We start from the raw sequence: 17,902 nt of genomic DNA on the forward strand, positions 1-17,902 counted from the left end.
ATGAACCACAGGCAGTGCCACAACCTAAGAGTATCTTCTTCAGGATCCCTCCAGTCTGTCCTGTGTGTGCCTGTTACCAGACTCAAACAGAGAAGAAGAAAAGAGCAACCTTAAGTCTTTTTCATTTTCAAGTGGGGCTTCAGAGGAATAGGCAACACTATTTAAGAAAACAAAATTAAGCAAAAAAACCAACATACATTGCCACCAAGCTATATTCATTTCCTTTATCACACTGTATATTGAGAGATAGACATACTTCACAGGTGAGGGACTGAGGAACTTCAGGAAAAAAGAAAAAATCCTTTTTCTTTGGTCTCACATGAATTCCATAGTAGACCCCTGGAGCACTCTGCTCCATCTCACTGCATTCATTTAGTTTTCTATTTGCACAAGCTATTGCAGTATAAAAAGAAGAAGGTGAACCTGACCTATCTGAGAAGTAGATTTAATTTCATGCATAACTATTACTCACACTGCTAACAGGATTCAATATTTCTACCATGCAAGAGCTACAGGATGAGTAATGCTTTAGCACGTGTGAGGATTTAGAGGAGCACAGCCACCCATCTCCCTGCCCATGGGCATTGCACCACACTCAGGAACTGCCATGGAGTACTGGTGGAGACATGCCAAAAGTAATGTCAAATTTCTGTACCGGTTTGTTCTTCTTTACACCTTAAAATCTTGTTTGCCATGGGAAACACTGAACACCATGCAGAGCACTTGCTCTGCAAGAACATCATGGCCCTGTCCAGTGCTGGCTCTCCAGGGATGCTCTTGCTCACTGAAGACAGGCCTGAGCAGTGGATTTCTGGGTTGACACGACAGCCAAAAGCCAGTCCAGAGGGGAGTTACAGAAGGTTCAAGATTAGCACACAAGCTTGAATGAAATGTCAAGCAAGAGAGTATTTTGTTTAAGCAGGATCATTTCCCTTATTTTCAGTATATATATAATACATCATCCAGAGGCAAGCCCCCTTTTTAAAGATTAGACAGCAGGTAATTAAACTTCTGAAACAGTACAAGAATTCCTACACCGATAGCCAGCCCAGCATTCCAGGTATTTATGTATCTAATAGGTCGCCAAAAACTTGTCAAGGCTTTGCCAAATTTACTATGGCAGAATGTTATGTGATCAAATTCTTTGTCCTCTCAACATTAAGAGGTTACCACATGGCTCCTTCTGCTTCTGGGACATCTGCACTATGTATGTATCCCATGAAAGCAAATTTAATGGTGAGCCATTGTTTTGGGATAAGAAATTTTGCCCTGAACTGTGTGTATGTAGAGGTATCATCCTGAAATCAGCTCCCAGTAAAGCCAGAATGAAATATAAAAAGAAGGAAATTTTCCATTATTTAGAGGGTTTGAAGTTTAAATTAATAGTTTGTAGCTATGGAGTGGTGAAGTAGAAGATTTTATGTTAAGTCTCATAGGCTGCAGGAAAGATACTTTCCAGATTAAACAACTCACAAAAATTCAATGGCAACAGAAAAAAAAAATATTGGCTACATAGATAATTTTCCTTCATCCATCTGGGTTAATACAAGCCTAAGCAAAATTTCACAGGCATACTATCGCTAAAAGGAAAAAAAAAAGAGAGAAGAATAAAACTTAAACCATAATTATTTCCATAATGCTTCAACAGCATTGAATAACAGACAAAACCTCTCCCTTCCTTCACTCTGTGTAAATCTCATAGCACATAACATGATTATTTTTTTCACAAATGAAAGATAATTTACCATCATATGAGAACTTTCCCTGGAACACTGCAGAGCAGTTTGCTCAAAGAACAACAAGGAGCAATTGCTATTCAAAATGAAAAGATGATTTCTCAACCTCTGAAGACAACCCTCAGTCTCTTTTCCCTACAAAACATGTATTCCTGTCTCCCCACTTAAAAATATTTTTACAACACTCTCGGGGCACTGAGGAAGGCCCTAACTCATTGCCACATGTAAAAAAACACAGATGAGTGATTAATATTCTGATGTTTTCTTTTCTCACAGAACTTATCAGTTTGGTTTAGTCTGTGCCCATGTGTTATGGCCACTTCTGAGGCAGGATAACAGATCTGCCTTTTCCCTTATCTGAAAACACTTTAAGGCATCAGGCCTGGGCCATCAGGGAAGCAATAGCAGGTGCAGACAAAGGTCCATGGTAACATGTTCCTTTGTTGAGGCAAAACCCATCATTTTAATCAATCAGGGTGGAAGATGGGATAGCCAACAACCATGTCAGAAGGACTGCAGCTCAGATTTCCAAGGTGGCTGTTAGGAGGTCACTGCTTTGTTTCCCCACCTCTGGGGCAGCAAGGAGCATCCTGAGAACAGCAGAGGCTCAGGCAAGTTGCCAGGGCTGTTCTAGCAGTGCTGATTGCTGAGAATGAACCCACCTCATGAAATAAGGGTGCTGCCTCAAATTGTGCGTCCAGGAAATTAAAATACAAAATGGTACAAGGAAAATGCTGGTAAGGAAGAAAACTTAAAGAACTTCAACAACATAAATTAAAACAGGAAAAGACAAACCACAGGAATTTGAAAAGAGAACTTGTCAACAGCACCAGTAACAAATGAGAAAACCTCACATTTTAGGTGTAATCCCTACAAAAAGGCTATGGAGACAGCGGTGGCGTTGCAGTCCAGGACTAGACTTGACTGTGCCCTTGACTGCTATTGCTCACCCAGTAACAAATGAGAAAACCTCACATTTTAGGTATAATCCATACAAAAAGGCTATGGAGACAACAGGGGTTGCAGTCTAGGACTAGACTTGACTGTGCCCTTGACTGCTATTGCTCACATCTGTAAGTGCTGCTGTTAACATGTTCCTGGAACGCAATTCTCTTCCTCCATGTGTAAAATGTCCCAATCTCTTCAGATTTGTGATGCTTTTTCAATAAGAAAGCGTCTGAAATTCCCCTTATCTCTGTTTTTCTCTTCAGTCAGAAGAGTGTCAGTCACAAGCCCACGCTGCTCAGCCACCATGATTGCTGCTGCACTTCAGCTGACAAGCTGTGAAAGTTTTGGCTGCCCAAAAATCATTGGGAACATATTTACTTCCTTTGTTAGAATGATGTTTGCCTCCTACTGGCATACACCAATGTTCCTTTGCACACATACATCAGGGATTTTTAGTGACATCAAGGATCACATCCAACCAGTTAGAAAATACTACCTTGTTTATGAGACACAATATTACTGCCAGCTGCTCATTCCAATATCCTGTAAACATGCATAGAAATAATTTCCTTCTGCCTTAACATCTTTTTATATTCTGCTTATAAAAAAAAGTAGAACATTATGTGGGGAAAAACAGTGTGGATCCCACTTCTGTACTTTGCAACAAACCAAGAACTGTTTCAGCATAAATTCTAGTCAGTATCACAAGGCTTAAACTAACCAAGGAAGATGTGAGAGCAGAAGGCTTTCTTCTTTCTTTTGGGCTGCAAGCTTTTTGGTAAGTCCCCAAGAGCTGTTGAAGACTTGTGGGACTCACAAAGTTGAGAACAATTTGTCGGGAATGACCAAATCTCATATGCAGCTACATATTCTCTAGCACTCGTGCAATTTCTAACAAGTAAATCCAGAAATTATATTATCCTTCTCTCAGTAAAATACCACAATTTATGCTTACTGGGATGCTGAAGGCCTCAAATGCAGGCTGACAGCTACAGTACCTGTAGGAAACCACTGTTCATTGCATTTACTCACAACCTCTGAGGCAAATGTAACACAGCCATCCAGCACACACAATAAAAGGACATGGGCTCCAAACACATAATCCAGCCATTATTTTGATTGCAGTGTGTTTTCCAAATTGATTCGAAAATATGTTTTTATTAAAGTGCATGATTTGTCAAAAGCACTTGCAGGAGGTGTAAGAAAAACAGCAAAGAGATTGGAGCTTGCTTAACCAAGTTTATAAACCTGCTGTTCCAGCCTCAAAGATGAATTACACTGCAGGAGCACGTTCACTAAACGTCTGTGCTCTCCTTCTTGCCCTCCTACCTATGTTCAAAGAATAGAATAGAAAAACATAAATCAAAGTCTCAGAACATATTTCTCCCCAATTCTGAAGCTGCCATATCTCTATACCAGAATCATAATCCCCTGCAATACAAATAAAAAGCACAGCCCAGCAATCACCACTTCAAAATAATTACAGGCCACACAGTAATTTACACTTATCTAAAGCCTTTCACCCCAAGAACCCCAAAGCAATTTATACACAATATAAATGTGACTGATATGAAAAAAATAATGCTAAGGAGCTACTTGGGAATTGAGGCATTGTCTAAATCAGGCAGATCTTTGCAGTCCAAAACTTACCCATCATCCTGAAGGCAGTTTGAGCCAAACCTATTAAAATCACAAATTAAGGACTACTCTAGGCACTGACAGGCATGTTCTGAACCTTTCTTTAATTTTAGTCAATGATATTGAGAAGTCAACAAATGAAAATACTTGAAACAACACAGCCCAACTCATCTGGGTACAATCAGAAAGTGCTCATCTAAAGTACACCCAGAGCTAACACATCCTTCTAAAAAGAAAAAGAGATCTAAATTTCTGTATTTACTTCTTTTTCCTTTATAGAATTTAATTCTCACCTATCCAGGCTGTGGCTAAATAGTAGCTTACAGGCAGAGCTTTGCTCTTTCTGTGGTAGCTCTGAAATATCATCATTTACCTCCCAGCTGCTCAGTAAATTAAAGCAGACAGCCCACAGGTGCTTGCTGGAGTCCCAGCACTCTCAATAGCACCAGGCCACATGGCTACAAATGGGTCTTTAAGCAGGGCTGTGAAATTGCTGCTGGTTCCCTAATCCTCCAACCACACCCCCGGGCTCTGGGTGAGAGGAAGCTTGGGAAAGTAAAGGGATACGTATTTCTAACAATTAACTGCTAATCCATTTACATTTTCAAAGCTGTTTTCATGCAGAAAGAGGCTACTGGCTTTTTCTATATTATTAAACACAGACTTTGTTATGGCTTTCTTCAGTCTTCAAAGTGCAGGCACGTAAATGTTGAAAGCATTCACTGTACACTTTGTAGGATCTCCAAAAGGCAAATTTGGGGAATATAAAAATCTCTTTTGCAACGTGAGTTATAGACACCAGCAACAGCTGGCCCCCTGGAAGTCTTCACATCCAGAGAAATCACGGCAAACCCCCGTATTTTAAGGGATACCTAGATATTAGTACCACATTTAAAAATCAGGAGATTGAATCAAAACACCTTTGTGCCATAGGATGCTTTCATCTTAAGAGTAGGAAACTCTTTTCCCTTGTTCTGCCCTTTGCAACATATTTCTCTACCCAAACATGTACATGGTCTGTCAGGGAAATACAGGATTTTTAATGTTTTGAGTGAGAATGGCACACGCGACAGGACTGCAGCATCTCATCTGCATGGCTGAGGCATCTGCAGTCAATCTGATCACTGAAAGCATCAGCCTCACTGCACCAGCAGCAGTGCTACTGGCTTAGGAAGGAGGAAAAGCTAAGTGTGTTTTGGGGAGCAGAATGTTTCTTTTGTTTTAAAATAAGGTAACATCAGGGGAAATATGACTATTTTTGCTGCCTGCGTGGTACCACGCTCCTGTTTCACCCCTGAGTGGCAGCTGCAGCATCTCTCAACAGGGAGAAAAAACTTTGCTATAAAAATGCCAGACTGCCCATCCAGACAGAAGCCTCTGGATGGGCAGTTTCTTGCACTTCTTCATGATCCCTGGGCTGAGAGCTGATCCACAAATAACACTCAAAACAAGTGAATAATTCAGCCACTTTCTATGGCGTTATGCTGGAGATGGTTGATTGCATTGCCTCACACTGGATTTCTTTTTCTTATTAGTTTTTAGGGGGCAAAGTTGTCACAAAGTGAACATCTTTCTTTAATTAAAATGTCCTTAGAAATTGCAGATATTCAGTATTCTCTATTAAGAGACAGATGCCACAGAAGGAAATGTGATGAAATAACAGACCTCCTAATGAGACTGTATTGGGCTAAACTCTGAAACTGAAACAGCAAAGATATGGGGTTTATTTCTTTTTCAATCTTCATATCACTTCAATTTGTGGTTCACATCTCCAAGAGGTGAAAAACAATTTCAGTTAGTAAAAAAGCTGCCCAAAGAAGCTATGTCAATTTATACCACCTGGGAATCTCACTCTGTGCTAATCTGTTTCATTCATCCCCATTTCTTGACATAAAACTGCCAAGGGACTAGCCTGGATGTGGAAATGTATTACCCAAGTGTCACCAGTAATGCTGTCTCTTTTTCTCCCATTCTCTCCAGGGCATCTAAGCCAGAACTGACATCAAAACTGGATTTGTAAAGAGAGTGGAGGCAAGGGCAAAGAAATAAAGGCTGAAAGAAGTAGAATTCTGTAGTAAATTCTGGGTAAAACAGGCTCTGTCATTGCCTTTACTGAAAACAGGAGTTAATTCCATAGTTCAGTTTTATCTTCCATGTTCATATATTTATGAACAGGCTTTATAACTTGGAGCTTGTAACTGTAAGGGAATATATTACAATGACCCCAGTGGTCCCAGGAATCTTCATCTGTGGTTTCACTGCTCTCATGGAGCACAACTATTGTGAGAAGATGGTCTGGAAATTGCAAGGATTTTGATTATCCACACAATAGGCCTTGCACTGACTTTGGAGTTCAATAAAGAATCATGGCAGAGACCTGATGTCAGGGAGTACATACCTGCTGCTTCCTGTGTTTCTAATCACAGTACACTGGGCTGGAAAGACATCCTGGGGTATTCAGTTCAGTCCCTTGCCATTGCAGGTGACCAAATAATAAAACCCATTTTGTAACCTGATGGATTGCTTTGTTCTGTCAGAAGACATTTCGGGTCGTGTAGTTTTATTTCTAGTTGCAGCAACTTTCAGTCAGTGCCAGGCACCCTCTTGATGGAAATGTATTTTGCAGTCTTGGGATATTGAAGAGGCAGGGAGGGAGGGAAGGCAGAAATTCAGGATCAAAAAATAGCCAATGTCACATAATCAACAAAGCATTAGGACTTAGGAATATACTTATTTACTGTGTATGGAAAATAGGCCATCTCAAACGAAATTCAAGTTGTGTTCCCATTAAAGTACAAACTTGGCTGTAAAAGTGGCTGTGCTGATGGAACAAAGTTCTGTATCTCATTTGATTTAGTTCCAAAAGATGCTCTAAGTGAAAAAAGCATTATGATACTACACAACAAAGTTCATGCTAAATGGATTTAAATTATAGAACTGATAGATCTTACTGCATAAATTTTAATTTAAGTGTCTGTCTTAGCTCTGTGCTGCTGTACATTGCATTTAGAAGCAGATATAAGTGATCATTAATAAAATTCACAGTAACATTAAAAACTAGTGAGGTAGTCAATAATATTGGGAACTGCTGGATTATGTAAATCAACTGGCAGAGTAACAGACATTTTAAAACTGCAAAATGTCAAGTATTAAAGTTTCTTAAAAGGTGGGAAACAGAATAGCTGGACATGCTGGCAAATGAAAGGGGCTTGTCATAGAAAATCCCCAATGAAAACTGACATCAAAAGTGAGAAGGGACAGATCAAATATTTGGCTGCGTGGAAAGCAGAACCCAGAATGCTCAGGAGAGATTTTTTTTCACATTTTTTAAAAGGAGCTGTTGAAAATGCTGGAAAAGGAGATGGGAAGAGGAAGAGGCTGAAGGCAGGACAGGAGACTTGAGTAGTGTGACAAGAACAGAAGGATTTTCAGCATTGAATTACTCAGATCTCACCTGGTATCACAACATGCATTTATAAACAGGCTGTAACTGTGAGAGTTTTCACTCCCATCATGGCTGCTGTTGGAAAGAGACTTCCCCTCTAGCCTGTAAGAACTCCAATGTCTTACAGCTTCTGCACTACTTGGTAGATAGCTTGATAGTTTATTGTAAAGCACTTCCCTGAAGTAATACTCTTTCATTCCCTGTTAACTTTGTATCTAGCTTTACACAATTAATTAGGGAAGTGTTCAAAGACCTAGATTTTAAGCCACTTAATTAATTAGAAATGAAGGTTTAATGGTTATTCCTTTCAGACTATTTAATTTAATGAGAGAATTTGCAGGAAAAAGAAGGAAGAGAAATCAATTTTGTGTATAACAAATTGCAACAGAAAACGGAAAAGAGATGAACATATGTATCTGTTTACTGTTGGATTGGATGAGAGCATCCCTATCAGAGCTCAGGGAGTTGCAAATTTTTGGCAACTCATCAGTTCCAAGAAACTGCCCATTCAAACTAACTGGAATTTTCATCACAACCCAGGACATCACCATTTCCATCCCACCTCCTGAAAACATCCAGAAACACAGGAACAGAGGAGCCTTGCCTCAAATCTAAGAAAAGGCAGGAAAAGAGATACAGGACCTCCTGAGGGCCCCTCCCAAGAGCTGTGCCAGCAGCTGGCATTCAGCCCAGCATCATGCTGGGCAGGGAGGCTGAAGGCTCCTGCCACGGTATCACAGGAGGAAAATTACCCTTTCCAGAAGAAGGACACACATGGCCCCATAATGTCCCTGACTTGAAAAACTAGTGAGTCATCATCCTAACACCCAGCTGAGCAATGTGATTTCATGCAGGACACACTTATTTGAGCTAAATCTTTCTATTAGAGGAAACAAAGCCATGCAGCCGCAGTAGCCCATCAGTTTTGCTTTTTAAGAGCTGTCACACTGACATCTCTCTAAAAGCAAAATTCCTTTTTATGCCAGTGGAAGGTCTGAAAGCCAAATGATGAGAACATGCCCTTCTAAGTTACTGAAACATTTTCAGTTGTTTCTTTCCCTGAGGTATCTGCCACAAACAAGAAGATCCAAGACTGAAGACAGGATAACTTAGTAAAGAACACTGAAATACTTCTAATAATATGAGTAAGAGCCAAGAAAATATCTGAGCTGCTGTTGCACTAAGCTTTGTAAAGACAATAAAAGAAACTGCCCCTCTACTGAGACATTTCAAATCTAATCTCTGCTTTTAAAACAAAATTACTCTGATACATAGAAAACATCAGGCTTTGGGCTGGTGAGAGACATTGCTTTGTTGTTTTATTTTAAGAACTTGGAATTTGATAGGATCTAAGTATAAGCATTCAAAAAAAGCACTAAATTTGAAAAGAGGCTTTGTTCATGAGTACTGGCAAGACTGATTGGTGTTAAGATGAAATGAGACTCCAAAGCACAGAACACTTCAAAATAAATATCAGCATGTAGCATTGCTGTGGCTTTGCCAGACATCTGCATGATTCATGCCTATATGATGCTTTAGCCACCTATCTGTTTTTACCAAGATTTGGAATAAAGCCTTGTTGATACAAAGCATAACTTTTTTCCCCTCAGCTATTGCTAACTAATCCTGTCACTAATTCAAATCAATTGAGTTGGTCTAATTAAATCAGGAAATGGATCTGTTCAGAATTGGATGTCTCTTCCACAATTCATATAGGAAAAATATTTACAGTGAATATTCCTATTCCACATCAGCAACTGCCGTTTTAAAAAACTAAGGGATAATCTTTGGTGCAAAAGAAGAGGAGGGGGGAATATTAGAGAAGTTTTTTGGCTTTCAGAGGGTAAATCTGGGTACAAAGCCCAAGAAACTCTAAGGAGTGGAGAATAAATACCATTCTGCCCAGAAAGCAGCACGACTGGCTGGATAAGTGAGTGGCCTGGGGTAAGCAACAAAATATTTCCTCAGCAAATCTCTGGGTCCTTCCCAATAAATTCTAGTCTGGCCAGCAGCAGTATCACTGCCAAAATGCCTCTGCATTTTCTATTCCACTCAGGACAGGATTTAATCCCAAACATTTTTTTAAAAAATCATTTAATCTCTAAAATTTATGTAATCACTTATGACTAACTCCTCATTGTAACAGGACTTTTACTGTACGCAATTATCTCTTTAGTTTGGGTTTTAAATTAATGTCAGTCATTCTCCTTCCATTTAAAATCTCGTTTTTCACATGTACAACACTTTCAACCAGCTTTGGAAGAGAAATATCAAAGGAGCCAATTCCCCCTGGTTTAATTTAACTGAAGAAAATAGAGTTACAAAAAGGACAGTTTTGAATTGTTACAGTGTGTCTGAACTCTCACAAGCAAGAGAGAAAGCAGTGGCAAATCTATGGATGCATAAAAAATTCAGTGTCTTCTACTGGGTTTTAATGAGGCTTTTTCATTTTAACTGAGATGAAGGCATGGAAAAAGGAAAGTATTTCTGCAACACCACAGTAAACATACCATGAAACAGCACTTTTCTTCTCTGACCCCTATTGTGCTTCAGAATTGCTCACAAAATGAAGTATAATTGGTGTGATGGTCAAATCCCCTTCCTCCAAGCACCATAATAATTTCCTCCACCTAAATACTGTAGGACTCTCATCAGAAGTCCTCAGCACCTTCCAAAAGGAAGCAGCAGCTTCCTTTGCACTGCCCTTCTATTTCAACAAAATCATCTGATCCATAAGCTAAATTATTGCCAAACTTCAGGCTTCACTGCTGTGCTGTCACTCTGCTGCTGCCCCATCATGGTGGGTTTTTCTTTGAGACATTTTGTCCAGGCCAAACCTGACCATACAGAAGATGCCAACACTTATCAAGTAACTACTTTAAAGATGCCTTATTACATCTGATTTTTACTAATAAATGATGTAGGTAGGTAAATGAAGTTTGTTATGATGAACCTGAAAATAGCCTCTCTCACAATTGTGTTCTCTTTACTTATGTATTTTACAAATCTACTACATGTTCTAGTCCAGCTTCCACAGCATGAACTCCCTTGAATAACAAGAAATTTTTAACCAGTTTTATTTTGAGGTCCTCCTTTCTGTTATTTCTGTTCCCATGTTGAGCAAACATAAGGATTCATAATAAGAATATGTGCACACATAAATATAAAATTCTGTTTCTGAGTTTTAACTCTAGAATCCACTTCCCAGACAAAATTTGAATGCTCTAAAATAAGCCAGGAAAATTATCAAAGTAAATTGCGAACAAATATTTGAAAATGTTTGAGAAATGTGGAAGTGAGGTTTTGCTCTATGGCTTTGGCTCCATTTTTCCATGAATTGATCTGCATGCATTAGGAAGACATTAGAATGCATCCCTCTTTTGCATGGAAAATTGTAATTCTCTGACAAATTACTTGAAGTGGAATGCATTCAATTCCATCCCCAGAGATGATAACATTTTGTTTTGAGGAGAGCCAGATGCATGAATGCTGCTGAGCTGTAGGCACACAAGTACTTAAAGCTGTGCATAGTGTACAATTGGAAAGCACCTCCCTAAAATGGCAGTGCTGGAAGGTTGAGCTGAGCCCAGCACAATCCTCATCCCTTTCTGGTCCAAAAAGGAGGGGAACCCCCTGGAAAGCCCCTGTCACAGCAAGGCAGCTGGATTTGGGGGAATGCACAAAGGCAGCTGGCCAGAGGCCAGCATGGGGATGGGCAGCTGCTGACAACAGCAGCAGCCACTGAGCAGAAATCTCTGCTAAAGCAACAAGATTTAGTAACAGACAGGTACTAGTGGTGCTGCTGCTCCAAAAGGAAGCATTGCTAAAGAAAAATACTCCAGGATTTTAATTACCAGGTTTCATTTTCAGTATTTTATATTTCAACTCTAGATTTAAAAGGAGGGGGAAAAAAAGAGAACAAACTCTTGGTTTTGGCAGAAAACAGAAACTTCTTTTTTCACATACCCATTTAATTTAATTAGAAATTTGCCAGTAAAGGATTTCTGACAGAAAAAGTTGGTCCATCCCATGCTGCCTTATACAGTGAAAGTGGATTTCAAAACTTCTCCAGCATCTAGAGGGTGAAGTAAGTTTCCCTTTGCCCCAAGCACAGCACCTTCATTTGGTACCCAGGATGTGAACAGCAGCTCACCAGAAACTCCCCCAGGTTTGGGCAGTGAGATGCACAACACTGTGATTACTTCTGAAATTGTGATGATCAGATGAGCACATTGAATGAGTGACACTAACACATTGCAAAGATGACAGAAGTAAAAATTGCAGGAGAAGCAACTCCTATAAATGCTATATTTAGATCTGGCCATGACATAGAGTAGCTCAGCACACCTTTACTGTGAAAAAAATTTTGCCAGCATTCTTAAAATATTACTGCTAACCCATAAAAAATATTTCTCATTGATTTTGACAGTTGTATATATTTGAGTCTTACCCAGAGATGAACTTTCAGTGACTGGTAAGTTAAATTTTTCCAAGCCATTTGTTTGCAGATGGGACAGTCAGCTCCCTGAATGGCTCAAATCTCACTGTGGTTCAAAAGACTTCATATTGGTGAAGGTTTCTTTCCTAAGAAACATTCACAAATTTAATGTCAAAAAAGGTAGCCAAGTAATCTGTGACTTGACTGACATTTACACACACACAGTCATAGGCAATATATTAACTCAGTGTTTATGGCTCTGCATGCAATTAACAGCACTGCAATTAAGTTCTGGCATAATACTGCATTCCAAAAGGCCAGCACAAGCATGGATATAAAATAAACTAGCAGAAAAAGTCTTTTATCATTGCATTTTCCCTTCGGTGGCTGCATCCCTAGAGACAGATTCACAAGCACTGGGACTGGGCTGAGCCTGTAGAATGTTCAGAAAAGTTTCTTTATCACAGTCCTGTTGGGGATGATCTGACTCAAATTTCAGCACCTGCTCTGAAAAGAAATGTAAGCATGAGTCACTTGGCTCATTATCAAATATCATACCCAAACTAGATGACAAAAAGATGGTGATTTGCAACGTGACCCGCTGCTTAATACTGCAGTTTTATTTCTTCTTTATTCTGAAGAATCCAGCTACAAGTGCTGTTGTTTTCAGATTTCCAAACATCTCAGCAGCATGGATTGCCTCCTTTCAGAAAGATGCTGTCAGATCCATCTGTACAATACTGAGCTACAGGGATGGCAAGTCCTTGGCTGATGTATTTTCCCCCAAGTGCCCATTCAGCATTTGTGCCCTTGCACCTCATCCAAACTGGCTAAATGATTGCTGTGCAGATGGACATAAGGTTTCCAACAAAACAACTATCCATCAAAAAATGCCAGTCTGTAGAAATTAATTCTTGTCTTACAACGTGTCAGTTTTGATTTACCAGGGGCAATCTTTTGCTTTCCGTTGGGATTTTTGATAAAAAGCACATAGCACACTTTAGCCCAGAGCCCCTGTGAGTGTGCTTATGCAGCACCCCCCTTCTGGCCCATTGCAGACCCCAGTACTCCTCACATGTCTGGGAATCTTTTAAATACCCGGAAAATCAGCACAGACTTTACGAGGTCCTTCATCTTTAACACACTTTCTACATATTTAAACATTATCTACTGTTTATGACATTTCCTGATGAATCCAGGGTAGCTACCCAGGAGAAAGGCTGCACGCAGTTTAGATATCACCTCTGCAAGACAACAGTGGAGGAAGGATTTTCATGGGCAGGATTGTGGGCTAAGTACCACGGACAGCACCCCTGGACTGACTGATTCGCCGTTGCTTTGGAGCTGATGGCAGAAAACAGTCCTGATCCTCTATACACTCACATAATGTGAACTGCAAAGGGGATGACACCAGGCTAAGTCCTGCTAGCTGGTGACTTTTTAAAATTAGTTGTATGGCATCTTTTCTCAGGTTAGTTAATGGATGTAATACACAAAACATAAACACAGAAAGACTCTGTGTCATTGGCAATCACCGAGCTCTTCTGTTGTTAGAAGGGAAAGAAAAAGTAAGCCAGCAAAATGCTCTGCTCTTGGAAAAACACATGGAAACTACTTTGTTTCTCTGCTATCACACTTCTGAACCTGGAAAGAATCTCCTACACTGAGTCCTATTTTATTCATAAGAATTGTACAGCACTTTCAGTAAAGCAGCTGGCAACTACCAGTCATTCTGTCTTTTAAAGATGAGTAAGCAAACCCTTTTGTTTTATTAACTAGTACAGGTTTTGTTCGTGCCATCTGTAATACAAGTGATTCTATTGATTACCAGGCTGGCTTTTGCTAATTAGCTAAATTACGCTTCAGAAAAACACCACTGAATTCTCCAAGTTTTATGAGAGGTAGATGATCTGGCTTATCAAACAAATCATTCCAGATCAGTGAATATCAGTTGCATTTTATCCTGCACAGGAATCAGAAACCTCTTTCTGAAAAGCTTCTGAGGAGCCAGGTGTGATTCAGAGTTAAAAGGCCAGGGAGTGGAGCAGGAACGCTTACAAATGGAGGTAACACCCAGTGCTTGTTATCTGCTTGCTAATTCACCAAAGATAATTGAAATCTGTTTGCTATCCAATTAGTGCTTGTTTCTGTCCATGGTAGTGTGCTAAATCAGTTTAATGAAAGAAAATTGCTGATGGTTTCGTATCACTCTGGCTATTTTGACATATTTAAATCTGCTAAGCAGATTTAACATTGATTTCTAGCATATGTTCCTTTATTCAAACACAGTTTGGGTTTATATATACTTATATATATACACACATAAGGCATAATGATTTGTGAAGTGAGGGTGGAATAAGGCCATCTCTTGTATGGAAATTCTAAAATCTCAAAAAATCAATTTGAAATTGTATGCCTGCCTCTATGCAGCACAGCCCTCACAAAATTGTGCCCAAGGTTTACATCTTATCATGTGGCAAAGCTGTGCACATGGCAGGTGACAGCCTAGTGGTTCAAAAACCACTTTCCATCTCCTCATTAAACCAGTGGCAAGTGTCCCTGTTGATTATTTTTTACAAAGTCTCCCTTCTATCAGACAATTAACCCAGCCTTGCTGGACAAAATTTTCACCAACAAGAAGAAGGTCTTCTAAATATTTTTGATATTACATGTTAAAAATAGCACATATAGCTGCTCCAGTCACATGTCTCAGACACCGAAAGGTGTAAATACTCTAAAGGGGACATGAAATAGGCCATCCCATAGTCAATGCAATCCCAAAACCTATTTCAGAATAAAAAGCTCTAAATTGAAGAAAATTGTCCTTTCTTTGGCTATTTCAGTATTTTGTCTTCCAAAAACCAAGATTAAAAGACTGCAAGTCAGCAAGTTCTTTGGCAGATTAGCATTAGTGAAAGTTTCAGGAGCTGTAGGGATTTTTGAAAACCTGACCAATCCACACGCTGCACTTCTACGTGCTTTTAAACTTGAAGTTCCAGCAGTGGAAACTTATTGTGCAGATTATGATAAGACAAGGCTGATTTGCATGAGCTAAAAGCATAAACTCAGAAGTTAAATCCTGCTTTTTCCCATTTTCTTTGATCCAATCAGTATTCATACTGTCTAAATCCTTCCACAAAGCATAAGTGAACTTAACTTGAACAGAACTTTTATTGTTGAGTAGTTGACATTGACTGTCATTACTGGTCCTACTGAGCCAGAGAGTTTCTGATCACATTTTCCTGCAATATCTTTGAAAAGTCATAGGATTTACTTCACTTAGACATGACACATGGCTCATCACTCTGGGAGCTATCCAAATTCTTCCAGTGCTCATTAAACTCCTAGAACCAAATGAAGCTGTGCTACTTTCTGTAGGTTACAATGATGGAAAAATATGTTTTGAACCATCAACTTATCATAAACTTCAAAAAAACTGAGAGTTTAAAAAAAAATCTATCTCACTACCTCCAGTTTCTGAACTATATGACTAGAACAAAAGTGTTAAAATGTGAGAAGATCCATTATCGAACCCCATTCATTTTTCATTGACACTTTTTGTCAATTAAGCCAGGCTTCAGTTTCTTAGGCTTCATACCATATTTTATTATGGTAATTCTTCTTTTTGCTTTTTTCATTCAAGTTTGTCTGTTATTTTTAGCAGAGGTAGACTGTTTTTTAAGGTAGTAAGACTGATTTATAAAAACTCTGCAAGGTGGAGTTTTCTCCATGATATTCTTCTTCAGGGATATATCAGGTTTTCCTGAGACGGACCTTTTCCCTTTTCCCTTTTCCCTTTTCCCTTTTCCCTTTTCCCTTTTCCCTCTTCCCTTTTCCGTTTTCCCTTCCCCCTTTTCCCTTCCCGACAGAAGTACATTCTTGCTTTTTCTCACAGCCAGCCAGGAAAACATTATTAATTCCCTGCTTTCATCACAGGAGTCCCTGTGCCACCACACAGTTAAAGTGTAACTGAGAGAGATTTAAGGTAAGGTTAAAATCAGCCCCTCTGCGAGAGAGGGAGTTAAATTCATTTTGAACTTCATAGCCAGGCTACATAGCCCTTCTGAGCTTTGGTTTTTAAGTTGGTCACTGTGATCTTGGACAGTAACTACTTCAGGAAATTATTTTTATTCCTTTTTTTTTTTTTTTTTTTTTTGTGGTTTTTTTGTTTGGCTGATTGGTTGGGATTTTTCTGGTTTGGTTTAAGCTTCTTGCTAATAGATAATTCAAGAAGAAGAGACAATCTAAGCTACCAGCCAGAGAATTCAATAAGTCAGAGCCAGGTAGCTGCCATGCAGTCTCTGTCTTCCAGACTGAGTGATCACCCAATACTGCAGCTCATTTCAGGGACATATACATTTACTCCTCCGTACAAGTCCTTTTATCTGTCTTTCCTCTGCAGTGTCTGAACAGTTTCCTGTAATGCATTAAGAAATATGAATATTATACATCACCTCTATGGTTCTCTTTCTCATGTTCATGTAGGTGAGGAGAGAAATATATTAATGTTAATGATCACTTTAACTTCCTTAATACTTATGCTGCTTCCATCTTTTCTGAGCAGGGACTCTTTCTTACTGGTAAGACCATCTGGGCTTAAAGCTCTTTCTGATTTTAAAATGTATTACAGCAGTGACAGTCTCTGCATTTCAAGGCAGCTGTAGTAATGGATTTGGTGACCTGTCTAAAGCAGCATAAAATTGGTGTGCCTGGGGTGTGTGAGGACTTTTCAAGACAGTGGCACCCGAAGGGGTGGGGTGGCATAGCACAGCTATCCCTCTGCCCCAGCACCATGCCAGGGATGCTCTCCAGAGCCCTCAGGACCCCCAGCCCTGCAGTGCTCACCTCCTGAGCAGCCCTTCCTGGGCGTTTGTTGTGGGGGTTCTTGGTGCAAACCCCAGCGGGGAAGATCCGGTGCCTCTGGGTCTCACTGCAGGGTCAGTGTGTCCTGGCTGCTCCCCTCTGGCTGTTTTCCAGGGCTTGAGAGCAACGAGTTTCTTCTCATCTGATCTCTGAAAGTAATCTCTGACTCCTCCCATCAGTGCACAGATATTTCATCATTCATTGCAGTTATTAACCAGCACAGCAACATTTGCATACCAAAGGTGTTATGGACAGAGGGTTGAGGCACTCCATATACATTCCTGTACAATTTGCTCCAAAAGAAAATGTCTGAATGCAGATTTGCCATACTTGTGATTCCATACTCCTCTTCCTCTTGGCACTCCTGCCACCCATGGTGCAGGACTACTGCCTGGTGCAGGCAGGGATGGCCCAGTACCACAGATTTCCCCACTACCCAGCTGGGAGTCAGTGCCACACAAATGATCCTGCCCTAAAATCCCAATGCACAGCAGGACAGGCACCCATGGACACTCCTTTAGCAGACATCAGTGAAGCTGAGACTCACCAGCCCTGTATCTCTCCCATCTACTCAGTCGCTATTCAGCATTTCTTTTCCAGCTGTCCCTGAGCCTACAGACATCCTCTCCTCTAAGATGCTGTTGCCTCTTCAGAAATACATTTGGAAAGCCGTACCATGATGGAAAACAAAAAATCCCCTTTTAGGACTTATCTTTCTCCTTACACGGTTTCCAGTTGTTTGTAGGCTTTGTATAATGTCATCTTTTCAATTCAAATGCTCTTATTCTAAGATAAGAAAAACAATTCCCTGACTTGAATTTCTTTTATCTGTCC

Source organism: Passer montanus, unplaced genomic scaffold (genome assembly GCF_014805655.1).
Source record: "Passer montanus isolate IOZ18808 unplaced genomic scaffold, ASM1480565v1 scaffold1, whole genome shotgun sequence".
Classification (NCBI taxonomy): Eukaryota; Metazoa; Chordata; class Aves; order Passeriformes; family Passeridae; genus Passer; species Passer montanus.